General features: G+C 46.8%; 1 protein-coding gene across 2 annotated transcripts in view; it reads left to right on the forward strand.

Annotated features, from left to right (window-relative positions):
• The first annotated feature begins 2,489 nt into the window (after window positions 1-2,489).
• Window positions 2,490-13,641, forward strand: part of LPAR1 (lysophosphatidic acid receptor 1) — a 109,240-nt gene continuing 98,088 nt past the window's right edge. The window contains exon 1 of one of the 2 annotated variants that reach the window (XM_080940205.1): window positions 2,490-2,548. The gene's annotated coding sequence lies outside the window, so the exon portion shown is untranslated. Of the gene's footprint in view, window positions 2,549-2,687; window positions 2,767-13,641 lie in introns of those variants that run through there. The other variant, XM_080940206.1, reaches the window with a different exon arrangement.

The following is a 13,641-nucleotide window of genomic DNA, read 5'->3' on the forward strand; positions in this document are numbered from 1 at the left end:
AGTAGTTAATACATAGTTGGGACAGAAGCAACTACATTTCTCAAAAGGCAAGAGACTAAACCAGTCATTCATTTCCCTTGTGCCTTTAATTGGTGAGGGGTGGTTAGTCATAGGAATCGCTTTAAAATATTCTTTGTATTTGATATAAAAATATTGCTATCAAGAAACCAGACGGAGTGAGCAGTAGAAGGAAGAAAATTAGGCAACAGGTCTGATTATTCTGAGCTTAGTAACACTATAGGGAAAATGTGAAAACCCCCTTCAGTGTATTCTTGTTTCCTTTACTGTATAAAACTCAATGGCTTCCTATTCATCCCAACTTCCTAATAGTTTAAGACCAACCGCCATCATTTGTGATTAGGGGTCGGTTTTCCTTTATACACTCATTTATTTGTTTTGTGGATTTTGTGCTGCTGAGGGTCAAACTCAGGGTCTTGCACCGCAAGCACCGTAGTTCAAGCAACACCTGCTACCCTACCCTACCCTATTGGATGTGTTTCTGCTTGTTGTCAAGAACAGAACTGGTGTTGGGCATGAATATATTAACAGTTATTAGGTGTAGCTTTTATATCTTAAGCAGGTAACTATAAATTATAAAGTAAGTCATAAATTGGTATGAAGTGGACTTAGAAAGCAGTGTCTTTTAAAAAGAGATTTGAATAGTTTCCCCTTTGGTTCTTTTGAGAGAGGGGGGTCTTGCTATATAGCCCTTGCTGGCCTGGTATTGGCTGCGTAGCACAGGCTGGCTCACTACTCTTCATCCTGTTTCAAGCTCCCCAGAGCTGAAATTACAGCCGAGAGCCATCATTGCTGCCTAGCATGACCAAACTTCTTAAAAGTAAACAGCTCCGGAGAATAAACAAATGGCCAGCTTTACAGTTCAGTATTGAGCGTGGTGAAAAGCCATGGACAGGAAATGGTCACGGCCGCTTCAAGTCACGACCTGTTGAAAGTCTGAAAACTGTCCAACCCCCAGCGTCTTATTGTCTCTGCCCATCGCTGTTGGGCAGTGACCTCTTCGTACAAAGCAAGTGGTTGGTTACCCAACTCCCTCATTGCCTTTCATTTCCCACCGTCCACAGCGCCGTTAGCCACCCCTGCTCCCCGTGGTACTACAACCCCAAAGGTCCCTCAGGCTTTTACTTCCAGGCATCTGCTTTTGATGTGTTGTGGACTCTGCTGTTGCATCTCCAGAAACCCTGCGGGCTTGGAGTGTGAAGCAGGTGGGTGAGTCTGCGCAGCTGGAGAGTCTGAGTCCTTATCTACTGCGGACCCAGGCTGGTGCTCTCCAGAAAAAGATTCTTAGGTCCTGTGCCCGCACACACCTCCAGGTGTGCCTTCCCCGCCCTTAATTACCCTATGAAAAACCACAGTTTGCCCTTGGAAAGTTACTCCTGGCAGAAGAGAAATTTCTAATCGTAGCTCTAGGGGCACAAAGGCACCCTGGCTTTGATTTGCAGTAGCAGAGATGCAGAGAGATTCGTACAATAGCTGCAAAGCCAGCTGTTTCTTTTCTATGGTCCGAAGGGCGAGGCCCGAGCTGGTTGAAACTTTGTGCGGTCTGAAAAAGTTAAGAAACTCAGCTCGGAGGAGGCCATACACCAAGTTTTGTCCCTCCCCCTCCCCCCTTTTCTTTTCTTGTTTTCCCTGGGCTCTGTGACGGTTTCCAGGGCTTTGCAAACCAGGAGGGAAAAGCAACAAAGCGAAAATGCACCTTGCAGGGGAGTCCACCAAAGCTCTGCAAGAGGCCCGGGGCTAAGGTGAGCAACCGACGTGGGCAGGGGTGACCGAGGTGGGTGTGTCTGACGTGGAGGGTAGTGAGAGCTCCCGGAAGGTACTGAATGGAGAGCGTAGGCTCCCCTCACCCCCTCCCCTCCCCGACCTGCTGCAGCGCGGGAAGTTGTGAATGACTGGGGGAGGGGACCACAGGAGGCAGAGTCGCTGTGGGTGCCACGCAGGTAAGGAGAGCAGAGCGGCTTGGGAGGAAAGGCGCTTGGGGGTGCGAGGAATTGCTGACTCGTGCTATGTGGATGTGGCAGAAAGCGCCAGAAGGCAAAGAGGCAAGGAAGCTGGCACCCGTGTCACTTCTGCCGCCTGCCTGCTCCGCTCATTGAGCCCGGGAAGTTGGGACTGGGCGGCAGTGACTCTTGTCCTCTAGCGCAGTGCTGCCCTCCGTAGGCTCCCGGTTGTGCTGGGGTGAGGCTTGGGTTGGGCTGGCCCGGGGGCTGCGGGAACTGCGGAGTTGGACCTAGCAGGTAAAGGCGCGGGCAGCCGGGAGTCCCTCGGTGCGGGTGGCGAACGCCCCGCCTCCCATCGGCGCGATCGGCTCGCACTGTCCCACCACCCGCGGCTTTGGAGCCGTGCGCGCGAGCGCCAGTGAGTGCGCGTGCCCGCGGGCCCGGAGTGGGTGGGTGTGCGCGTGTGTGTGTGTGTGTGAGGCCGCCTGCAGGAGGCGAGGCTGCCCTGGCCTCCCGCACCAGCCGGTGGAACCCAGCCCGGGAGGGAAGTCGCCGCAGCCGCCCGGGCGGCCCTCCTGCCCTTTGGCCAGGTCAGTGAGCCCCAGGGTCGGTCCGAGTGACACGTAGGTGGCCTCCGGTTGCTTACCTGGGTCGGGTTGGGGACGCCAGAGGGCTGGCGAGGGGGATCCCCTAAGGTTTTTGGTGCCGCGCCTCTGAGGACTTAGATGGCCCGGGTGTCCGCGCGTCCCGCGCTTAGCTTACTGCTCACCAGTGACTTTGTCGTCCCTTGAGTCTAAGGAATTTAAACGTAAGTTTCCTTGAAGCCGCCAGAGGCTTAGCCGGTACCTAGGGGAGGGGAGGGACCTGGCTTTGCTTGGATGGGTTGATCGGTCGTTTTTGCCCCTGTATGGAGAGTTTGCTGTGGATGGTTTTAAACTTTAGGCTTGTTTTTCTTTGCTGCCATTTGGTCTTTGGTGTGAGGCATCCAGAGCTTGTTGCTACTTCCAGGCTGGGGCCCTACCCAGTCTCTTTTCTCAGTCCTTTCTTCCTCTTCTCCCGAGTTCTTTCTTCCTTTTGCCCCTGTTTCTTCTTTTTTCTTTTAAGTTGAAATCTACGGAGCTTTCTTCCATGTGGGTTTCCAGCCAGTACTGGCTTGTGGAACGTTTCACTCTTAAGCTATACCTTACGACTACATTCATTGTCAGACGCCTACTGCTAACTGCAACTAGAAGAAGGTAGCTAATTATTAAAGCGGAACCCTCTGTTCTTTTCGGCAGTGCTGCATGTGTGTCCTTTTGTGTAAGTGTGTTCTTTGCTCACCTAACACGACTATGAAGAACGGGTTTCAAAACCTTAGAAAATGGAAGAACATAGTCTCCCGTCAGATGGTCAGATGGGAGGAAGACCGAGGAAGAGTCTACATTACCCTTCAGGCCCCGTGCACCAAGGCCAGCTGCATTAACCCAAAGCTTTTATAGCATCTAGTTTTTACCTTGGTTGTCCAAATGTATATGAAAACGGTATTTTTAAAAATCCTGTATTATTTCTTTTTCCTTTGGTCTTGAGTGTGGATTTGAGGGGGGAAACTGTAGCGAGGGAAGCAGTTTGAGGCAGAGAGGCTGAGAAGTGCCTGCAGACCTGGGCCTCCACATCAGAGCCTCCTGTACACAGCGTCCCCTAGCGGTGCAACCGGAACGGGATTGTTGTCCTCATCAGGAAAATGAATGGGTGGGATGATCTGTGTTTCAACCACCTCCACAGTGACTGGGACTGCTGGCCGGTGATTCCTCATGATAGACTGGTTAAAGTTGAAGAAGGAAAATGGGGGAAAAATTAGCCTAGTAGGGAAATGGGAGAGCAACAGAAGGAAGATGGGATAAAAGAAGCCTGTCAGGGAACGCTTGGAGGGAAGGACTTAAGCAGGGAGCTGGCTTTCTATTTCTTTTTTCTCTTTCTTTCTTTCTTTCTTTCTTTCTTTCTTTCTTTCTTTCTTTCTTTCTTTCTTTCTTTTCTTTCTCTCTCTCTCTCTCTCTATCTATCTATCTTTCCCTCCCTCCCTCCCTCCCTCCCTCCCTCCCTCCCTCCCTCCCTTTCTTTCCTCCACAAGGGGACCAGCAATAATTTCTTCTCCTGCCAAACCTGTGAGGCTGCTTAAAACTGACCTCAGGTCTAATCGATCATGTGGTCTGACCTCTATGAGGCACCACCTGCCTGCCCACCCTGCCCTTGACATCCTCAGCTCGGGGGAGCTGCCACTACCACCCAAAGCTCAGCGTCCCTGTGGTGAATGTGAGCAATGACAGAAGTGGAAATGTAAGTGGCAGCATTTTAAAGACCCCTGTTTTCATTCAGGGTTAGTGTTTTCCAGAATGTAATTTGATTTTGTGTTTCAGATTCTGTCATAGATGTTGGGTTTTACAGAATCTGTTGTTTGACCCAGTGGGGCATTCAGGGGAAGAATAAATCCTGATTGCCGAGTCTTTGAGGACATACTAACATTCAGTCCAAAATTTGCGATCTTTAGGGATTGCTTCAGATGCTCGGTATAAAAATTTGTACTCGGAACAGAACACACCATGCTGATTTCAGTGGGAAGTTACAAGTATTTGACTCATAATTTCTCTAGAAGTTTAGTTTAAGGTCAAGTTTTTAATGTCTGTGCTTAATGTGTGGCCGCCCACCCCCAGTCCCTCCTTCAATTCTTCCCTCTTCCCCCCTCCTCCTGATCTGCTCTCTTCCCTCCCTTCCTCCTCCTTTCTCCCCCTTCCCTCTCTCCTTGCCTTTCTCCCCCCACGGCCCCCCGCCTTTTTTCTTCCCTTCGCTTCCCTTTCCTTCCCTCACATCCTCTTCTTCCCTCCTTTCTTCCTTGGTATCATCATGCCTACACAAGTGAAGACCGTGACTTACTTTGAAGGTGAGGTATAGCATTATGAAACCGACACCTAAGTCAGCTCTGGCTTTGCTAAGTCAGCATCCTGTCTGGTTTCTAACGTTTTCACAAAGGATGATAATTCGAAAGGCTCTATTGTGTCAGTGCTTAAAAATCTGTCAGAAATACATACGTTAGAATATTGGGAGAGAAGGAGACAAATTTAATTCAACAAGCAACCATTGAATTCTTGTAACAGATATGAAGAAAAGGAAGAGTGAGTTTCAGTAAAAGTTGAAGTGCAGAAGGTAGGAATACAGCTGGCTGTGGTGTAGATAGGGAAGAGGGTATGTGCCATGTTGCTTCATGATGTGCTGATAGACTTGAGAACCTTGGCAGGCTGGGGGCAGAACCTGAAATTCCAAACATGGTAGGGACACAGATGGCTTGGCTTAAAGATGGTCCTTGGAGAAGGCCTGGATGTCATTTGAAGAAGTTATGGCTTGTCATTATTTAACCCCAAGATGCCTGAGACCCCCCCAAGTCATACCAATGAGCAGAGAGCAGAGGTAAAATGTTTGCGGGATGACTAAACGTGTGTTCTCTTATGTTCTGCTGTGAACGCGTGGCTCGTAAGTTGTATGGCACCATTGCCAATTTATTTAATGTTATTATGTACAGCTTCTAGAACAATCTGGGTGTCATTTCTACCCCCTGCCCCCTCCAAATGATAGCTCCCTTTTGGGAAACAGTAAGAATGGATGAGGTTCGAGATTCATTTGTGGCACAGGGCCTTGTGGGGCCTTTGGAGCATGCGTGTTAAAGTTACTCTGCACACAGAATGCTGGCCGGGGATGTTTCCATTTTCTGTTTAGGATAGCCTAATGGCTAATGCTAACTTAAACATGACTCTTCACCCCCAACTGGCATTCTTGACTCTGTTTATATTATACATAGCATCTTAACCACAGAGCAGAATATGTGCAGTACAGACCAGAGAGGGTTGTTATTAGGACAGAAATGGAGTTAATGCATCGTTTAGAGGACTGGGGTGGGTGCTGGGGTGAGTGGATCTCTATGGCCCCTTCATAGCATCTGACGTCCACTACTCCGCCCAGTTTTGTAGAGTGGTAAGTACTGATTTTATTTTTCCATCTCTGAAGCAGTTAGCTCCTTCTGTCTCAGGGAGGGATCTTGGTGTAACTCCATAGGATAATGTAGGACCCCTCTTTGCCTTCTGCTTTTGTGTGACGGTAGGGATACATCAGTTTTCAGCTGCATGTCAAGCTGATTTGGGTAAAGACTTGGAATTACCCCTGAGTTTAGAGAGGCTAAGAAGACAGATCATTAAGAGAGATTTAGTTAGCAATTTATTGTCTTCTGGATACAATTTAAATGCACAATCCTCTTAGCTGCTTTCAATTAATTTGTTTTTTTTTTTTAATTTTTAAAAATTTTCTACAAGGTATGAGGACTTCAATTTGGCATGGTTTAAAAAAAAAAAAAAAAAAAAAGAGCCAAATAGTTAATTAATTAGAAGAAGTCCAAACTTTATTTTAGGGTTTCTCAAAAGGTCACTTTCTATTGAGTGGTGAATTGTATTGCAATGTCTTGGTAAGTTCATGTGAATTCAGTGTAGTGTTTGCTCTTACACTACCAGCTTGCTACACAGGGCCCAGGGAATTGGATCAATACCCGGACATCTCTCCCGCCGCCAGGCCACCACTGTGGAAGCCTTAACCCTGATGTTCACAGGAAAGTCAGGGCTTCCCCTTCCCCCCACCCCCATTCTGAAAATGAATGAGGACTATTTTAATGCATCCATGGATTTAGCTTATAATTTATTTTCTTTTTGTGGTACTGTTTAAAAAAGTAATATAATGATAGGGCAGACTCTTAACTTTAGTTCAGAGCTAAAACAAACATGTGTGAGCCCGAGTGGGGTAGGTCAGGGTGTGCTTGTGGTAGCGTAGAAATAAAGGAAAATGTTTCAAAACCAGTTTCTTCCTCTAAAGAAAAGGAAAGCTTGGCTGGGAACCTGCGGCTTGGGATCTTTACTTAGGCTGTAACTGTCGCTTAAAGGACATTTTGTCTCTTCTGGATGTTCTGGGTGTCCATGCCTTCAGAGATGCAAGCTTCGGAGAGGGCTGCTCCTGGGAACCATTCTCCTCAGCCAGCTTGCTATCCCCCCTTTTCATTTACTCCAGAGCTCCCCATTTCCTGCCTTTTGTGACAGGATCTTACACTGTAGCTCAGGCTAGCCTGAACTATGTAGCCCAGGCTAGCCTGAACTGTGAAACCAAGCCTGGCTTCTGACCCACAGCAAACCGTTCCTGCCTCGACATCCCAAGTGTCTGGATGAACTACTACACACCTGAGGGGATTTTCCCCCACTGTCTAAATTTGAAACAATGGCCTAGGCTAGTGCTCTGGTCATCCTGTGATTGCTCTAACTCTTCAGTGAATTTCTGTCCCCGTAAAGGATAAGCCCTGGCTCTTTGGAAGGGGACGGATGCTCCAAAGGGCGGTAAAAGCAAGATCTGTCCGAGCCCAGTGGTATGTAACTGACTGTCGATGCGTACGGGGCTCATGCTAAGTACCAGGGAAGACAGACATGAACCATTCAGGCACCCTCCACTCCCTAACCGAGGAGCCAGTGAAGGTTCTGAATGACTCCTGGTCCCATGGAAGCATCAAAGGCAAAGGGGCAGGGGACCTGGCCTTCTAAGTCCGAGGGTCAAGCCAGTGGAAGTGGAGATTCGGAAGATCTGGGAGGAACCATGGGAGATTAGACTCTAGAAGGACCGGAGGAGATAAGCTGAGCTTGGAGAACAAAAGGGATCAAGCTAGTGGAGTCAGGAGGTCTGCAGAGCTAGCTCTGCTAGTCTCTGTAAGGCAAAGGGCTTTTCTTCTTACCTCTGTGAAACAGGAACACGTATTGATACGATCTGCTTCCTAAGTCTAGTTTCTATTCTCCAGAAGCCATCATTTAATCACCTCTATGATTCATCCATCCATCCATCCACCCACCCATCTGTCCATCCATCCATCCATCCATCCATCCATCCATCCATCCATCCATCCATCCATCCGTTCCATGTTCAGTAGGTGTTTGTTAAATGTCCAAGCTGTGTAAGTTCTCTTCTATCATTGAGATGGTATTCTATTATGATCGATTGAAATCTCTCTCTCTCTCAACTTGTGAGTTTTTCTTTAATTTTTCAGCACCCACCAAGTCCTCTCAGCATTTTCCCTCAGTGAAGGAGTTGGAGCCTGGCCTTCATTTTATAAACATAAGACAGTTCACCAAGATTTAACTGTGAGTTGGAGAAATGTAGTGCTAGACCCAGCCGTGTCTTGTCTGTGGTTTTGGCTTGCTTCCATTTCCTTCTGGATATTCCTGCTTTTGACCCAGCCTGTGAGTTTCTGTGTTCAGTTTATGGCTGTCTTCCTAGAAAAAAATTCAGAGTCTGGCATTTGACTTTTAAGGTCTTGTTGCTATCACTTGAGAATACAAAACACTGTAGAAAGCACCCAGCCAGAAGAGCAGCACTGTGTCTGTTTGTAAAAGTGGATGCTTTTTGTTTGTTTGTTTGTTTGTTTTGTGATCCAAACTGTACACACATGTCTACAGTAAGAGATGAGACCTTTGCCACATTATCAGCTGCTTATCTGAGGTGACTATGTTGTCATCTAAATCTTCTTTTTTTTCCCTAAAATCTTCTATTCCTGGCCTTTGATTGCCCAAGCCCAGAGCACTGTATGTGCTTGCACACATGGGTATATTTTTATATATTTGTGTGCAATAATGCCAGCGTGTCTCTATTCATCTCTGTTTCTCCTCGTCCTAGCCAGGCTGTACCCAAGGTTGCCATAGAAAGTGACAGGCAGAAGCCAGAAGAGCCTGCATGGACTCTTTTCAAACACAGCCTGACTTCATCCAACACAGAGTTCTTGTCGTGATCCAAATGACTCTTAGGAAAGGGGAAACAGAAAACCATTTCCAGCTGTGTGACAGTCACAATGAATAATGCCTTGGCAGGGCGTGTTCTTTCCACAAGGGCTCTGCTGCCCCTGGGTCTCAAGCAAGGGGAGGCAGGGCATTTGGGAACACGTGCTAAGCATCTGTGAGCCTTTTGTTCGGTAGAAAATGAGGCACTAGGGGAAGGTCTGGAACCACTTGTGGAATGGAGGAGACAGGTGGGGTTATTCATTATAGGCAGGTTGCCCTGTGGGAGCATTAAACAAAGACCCTCCCCCCCAGCTCCTTAGAAGTCTAATCAGGGGATGATAAGGTTCTCTTAATGGAAGAACCCAGCTCAGCTAAAGCAGAATGGCCTTCTGTCGAGGGGTTGCCTCCTTGGACTGTGATTTGTTGGGCAAAGGATTATTGTCAGGTTGGGTAAAGGAAGCATTCATTCTGCCCCATTCTTAACTGCTGATCCACAGAGAAGCCCTTGGCTTCCTTGCTGAGCAGACACAGGCACAAAGGTTCAAAGGCCAGGGCAGGGTGACTGACTTCTCCAGATTCAGCAACATCCTCTTTCAAGGCATTTTTATCTGCGCGCCTGTCAGTTCACTTCCACGCATCTGACATCTGCACGGACTCCGGGTCCTCACGCGTGCCCGGGGAACACTTAGAAAGAAAAGTTAACCAGCAGCCAAAAAAGCATGGGTCCCCGCTCTCAAATTACATTATAAACATGGAAAGACACGGTCAAAGATGACTCAGACCAGGGAGCCAGTGATAAATACTCCAAAACGAAGTTTACACAGAGTTCTCCACACGATTGTGTCTGCCTTGAAGGAGTTGAGTGGTTGGTACAGCGGCTGGGTGCTGGTCCATGCCTGAGAGTGAGAAGGAGGGCTCAGGAGGGAAGCAAATGAGTGAAGGAAGGCTTGGGCATGATGCTTGGAATTCTGGCAAATCATGCTAGTGTGCGTGGGGCCAGTTTTGACCAGAACTAAAATGGTCTTTATGATGCCATTACCAGACGGGGCACCAGGGTGTGAGACAGAGTTGCAGTGGATGTTTGTTAGTTCTGGACGTGTCTAAAACTACACAGTCAGAGGCGTTCTCTTAGCAGCTGAAGTTCGAAGCTCACCTTTGAAGACAGAGCTTGCAGTGTTTAGGGATCCTCACAACGCACACTGTAAAGTACCAGTGAAAGGTATGTGGTCAGCTCTTTGAAAGAGAACGTTCAGAGGGAAAGACTGGCACGTGGCTCAGTTGGTAAACTAGCACACCTGCGTGTAAGGCCGAAGTAGGAGGGTTTCTGAGAGTTCAAGGTCAGCCTGGCCTATGAGAGACTGTCTGGACAAAGATAATCTACATAGTGGTTTAATGGGGACAAGATAGAATTTTGGTCTTTACGTGTCTTTCTCTGGTGGAGAACTGAACTCAACCAGGGATTCCTTGAGAATCCACCGTGGCTTCTCTTGATGGGATTGTTCTGGGTTGATGCAGAAGAAACAGTAGGTGGATCTGGTGGCTTTGGTCTTCGCTCTAGCAGCTTGGGAGGCTGAAACTGGAGGATCACAAGTTCAGGGCTTGTTCAGATCCTGAAAAACAAAAAAAAAAAAAAACCCATTTCATATTACATTTCTAATCACGGGAGAAAGTTCAAATGATACAATGAGTTCAGACCTAGAGAGAGTCTTACAATAGAAACTTAAAAGAGGATCAGGGTTGTAGCCCTGTGGTAAGAGCATTTGTAGGAGGTTCCACTGTCAGCCCTGGGCCTAAAGCCCAAACAGGAAATGGTGTGGATTTTGGCATGGTATCCTGTGGAATGAACAGAGCCCCTATCCCACCCCTGCCCCCCAACAATCCTTTCCAGTTACGATTGTATGAAAACTATTCTTAAAATTGTTGGGAGATTAGTGGTGATTTAGGGAGTAACAAAGACAGTTTTAATTAGCTTCGAAGCTTGCTATGGGCCTTACAGTGTTGTCATGACCAATAAAGGACAAATGGAATCCTCAGAGGAACTTGGCACTCCTAGGAGCCTTAGGGACACTCTGACAAACTCCAACAGGCTCCCATGGAAGTTCCAGAAAAGTCTACCTAAGTCATTCTAAATGTTAACTGCTCTACTGAGGAAAGCAGTTAGGACTTGGTCTACTTCTGTCGTTGGTGTGGGCGGGATCAATTTCTGATCAATTTCTGGTCACGATGACCAAGTCCTGTGTTCAAATTCTTCATGCTTCCTCACCCTGGAGTAAGAACAGGAGATTCCTCTGAAGTCTCAGCACTCTGTAGTGTTTTCCTGATGCTGGGAATGGTGGCTTCCTCTGTAAGCCTGACCCTTGGGGAGGGTCGGGGGCTCACCGTCATCTTCAGCTACATCACCAATGTGAACCCAACCTGGGCCAAACAGTCTCCCAGACTCAGATCAACACCAGACTTCCTTATTACGTTTTGGAATAATTTCCTGTAGTTCTTAAAATATTAGGGCCTCCTGGACATTTACTAACATTTTGTTTTGTAGCTCAACTATCCCCACAACCCAGTACAATATTTCATATTAAATCTCTAAGGATGGGGTAATAGTCACTGCATGTGATATGCTTTTTATCTAATCATCTCTTATCTCTGCCCACTTCTTTTCTGTCTCCGGAGCTTGGGTTTCTCCATCCTGTTACTGCTGCTGAGCTATTTATCCCTCCCCTAAGCCATCCCCACCCCTGAGCTGATCTACACAAGGACTGTGGCTTCCAGGACTGTCCGTTGACTCTAGAAATTTTCTCCCCAGGTATCTAAATCCTTGCTCTCGCCAAGCCTTGCCTGAAAGGTGATCACTCCTTAGTGAGCTCTTCCCTCACGACCTGTCTGTAAGACAGAATGATCTTTCCTGTGCTCCAAGCTTGCCTCGTCGTCCCTTCTTCATCCTATTTCTGGCTTCTTAGCTGAATTCTCATTTTGTTTTCTGCTGTTTCCCCAGTGCCTAATACAGACACGTGTTTTTTTTTTTTAATAAAACATAGAATGAATTTAATTATGATACATACTTGAATAAATAAAAAAATGCATTTAGCGGTCATTGAGCACCCTATAATAAGTAAGACAGGGCTCCTCCTCATGATATTCACAATCCAGCAAAGGAGGAGCTGGCCTTCAGGGAGCTCTGTGTGTTAGGGTGGAAGAGGTAGGGCTGACATTCCTTCTGAGATGGAGGAAAACGTGGAAGGGTGGGCTGAATTCATTGAATGACATCTGGGCTGGGAGAGGAAGCGGAGGTTGGGGGCCAAGAAGTTTGGTTCCTGAAACCGAAGGTGGAACTCAGGTTTTCGTGTTCTTGAGTTGAAATGAAGTCATTTGTTTTAAATGACGACATGTAAGAATAGACATTCGCCATGCTCATTAGAATATTTGATGAACAGTGCTTCATCTTAAATGCTTTTGAAATTATCAGCAGCATTTTTATTTTAAGTTTTGCTCATTTTTGGGGGAAGAGGAATTTCCATTTGGAAGCCGGAACTTAGGCACATAGAATTCGCTTAAACTTTGTGTCTGGTAGGGAATCTCTCTGTGGCCTGGAAGCCTGGAGTTTTTGTTTTATGGAATTGCTGTTTGCGATGAGATTTAAAACGGTTCAGGGAGGACAGACACTGTCTGTGGCTGTTGTCTTCACGGGATTTCCCTTGGGAGCCTCCACAGGGCTCACCTGAAGATTGCCCTATCGCAGACACTTGAGCGTATGAACTTCTCATGATGAGTTTTGTTGATCCTTGAAAGGGGAAGTAGATTTTATAGTTTTTACCTCTTGTGGATTTAGGGTTTCTGCTTCCTGAATGCTTAAAAGGTTTTCTCTTGGTGATAATGGCGATGATATAAATTTATTAGCTCGGCCACGGTACTAATACCCATAAACTCTAGATTCTGTTAAACCACCTGAGCTGTTAGAGACCAATAATGCACCCTTAGTGTTCCTCTGAGATGGTTCTCTGTCCTGCCGGCCGGCCAGCCGTCTGTCTGTCTCAAATGCCAACTACTTTCTAATTTCTGCGTTAAATACATAATGTGAGATACAATGTAAACAGAACTCTGCAGTAAGGGACTTTCTACCTTTTGCTCAAATTAATGTTGCTAATTCTTATTATCCTTTGTCTGTGTCTGAAATGGCTTCATCTAAATGTCTGATTTTAAACTTGGCTTGGTGTTTTATCATATATTTGCCTGTAGGCAAGACCGAACTGGATTGTGTTCCAAGATAACTAGGAAACATTGGCTTTATTGGTATAACAGATGCATTTAGTGTTAATTCTTTGTGTGTGGGGTGTGTGTGTGTGTGGGGTGTGTGTGTGTGTGGTGTGTGTGTTTATGGTACATACTCATATGCAAGTGTGTATGACAGCTTGTATGTGCCTGTGAACAGGTAGAAGCCAGAGGAGGAATTAGCGTTTTCTCTGTCACTACTTACCCAATTCCAGAGAGACACAGTTTCTCACTAGAGTGGAAGTTTGCCATGTTGCCCTGCTTAGATTACTTATAAGTTACTTATACACTAGTCTCTGCTCCACAACGATGCCTGTAAAGGCAGGACCACATCTAAAGCTTTCTCCACCAGGCCACGGTTGTGTTGTCTCTTATGAAGCACACAATGTCTTTAAGCTCTTTTTCTGCCTGCACAGAAACAACACACACACTCACAAGTCTCCAGTTGTCCGGCGTACTGAATGTACTAGCTGCCATTACCGATGGGCTGAGTCACATAAAATGGTTCGCCCTTGATCTTAGCCTGTGAAAAGAGGCAATTTCATATGGCTCTGTCTAAAGTCTCTCTTGGCCTTTCCTTCATTTAATTTTTGTCT

The sequence above is a fragment of the Micromys minutus genome, assembly GCF_963924665.1.
Source record: "Micromys minutus genome assembly, chromosome: 28".
NCBI lineage: Eukaryota > Metazoa > Chordata > Mammalia > Rodentia > Muridae > Micromys > Micromys minutus.